Below are 1303 nucleotides of genomic sequence, written 5' to 3' on the forward strand. Positions count from 1 at the left end.
TGCATGATGTACAAAATGACTAATAAACTGGTGGATGTCCCAACTACTAAGTACCTAATACCAGCCCAGAAGAGAACAAGAAATAGCCACGCATTCAAGTACCAGAGTTATCAACCAAGGATTGAGGTGTTCAAGAATTCATTCTTTCCTAGAACTATCGCAGAGTGGAACTCACTGTCACCAAGTACAGTAGGGGCATTGTCAATAGATAGCTTTAAACAATGTCTAGAGCTAGAAGTTCAAGGGTTAGGTGTAACAAGTCGATCGGTGTAATATAGCCAGCTGCCGCCGCGCCGCGTGCCTGCGAAGCTGGTGTGTTACGCCGAAAGGCGGTTATACCGGCTATACAGATACAGATACAGATACAGACAAAGGGACTCCTAGAAGAAGATATTTCTACACCCCCTTTTGATTAAAAGTGAACATAGTAAATCCAAACATAGATAGCAAAATCTAAACGATATTTTCAGGTTGTAATCAGTGATAAAAAACTTCTGAAAGATTCGCTAGCCCAAATTCACCACGCAACTCCTGCCATGCCCTATTTATAGCACATAATCGCTGTAAAGCGTGTGATCGCTACAGGCACCGCCTATCCCTGAACTATGACCCTCAGTGACAAAAACTTGTTGATGTTAGGCCTCACCAAGGACACTTCTGTATAATGTCCTTGGCCTCACTTACTTCAGTTCTAGGATAACGTCCCCTCTAATTATAAAACTTATTTGAGAATGCGAAAAAATCATTAATCTTAATGAAATTACAGTAATTTGCTTAACCCTGTTCTTGACAGACTTGGTTTCAACTATCCGTGGTTTTCAGTGCACTGCATACTCAAATAAGAGATATCTTTATATAATACGTAGCATCGCAATGGATGCGCAAAATTTGTTATGTATTCATACCCTAGACGAGCTTTCATATGATTTATCGAAATGTGGACCTTATTTGCATATTCAAGAAGAAAAAATAACTAAATTCACCCCGTAGGTCTTATAGGGCATTGTTGGTGAGGTTGGTGACGCCCTATTAGTGGAGCAACACACGTACACAGAGAAAGAAAGAGAGAGAAATAACAAACCCCTCCCTCGTACCGCCATCTCTAACTCTATCTCTGTTTTACATTACTCATACAAACACACACACACACACAGACATGACACGCCCCAACATAACACCACCACCTTCTATACCTCTCTCATCTACCTTACCCACACACTCACACACACACACACACACACACACACACATACATACATACACTCACCTAACACACACACACACACACACACACACACACACA

General features: G+C 41.3%; 1 protein-coding gene across 1 annotated transcript in view; it reads right to left on the reverse strand.

Annotated features, from left to right (window-relative positions):
* The window catches only part of LOC109476869 (arachidonate 5-lipoxygenase-like), a 34205-nt gene that overhangs the window by 32360 nt on the left and 542 nt on the right, over window positions 1–1303 (reverse strand). The window lies entirely within an intron of this gene.

Source organism: Branchiostoma belcheri, unplaced genomic scaffold (genome assembly GCF_001625305.1).
Source record: "Branchiostoma belcheri isolate BF01 breed outbred unplaced genomic scaffold, Haploidv18h27 scaffold4, whole genome shotgun sequence".
Lineage (NCBI taxonomy): Eukaryota > Metazoa > Chordata > Leptocardii > Amphioxiformes > Branchiostomatidae > Branchiostoma > Branchiostoma belcheri.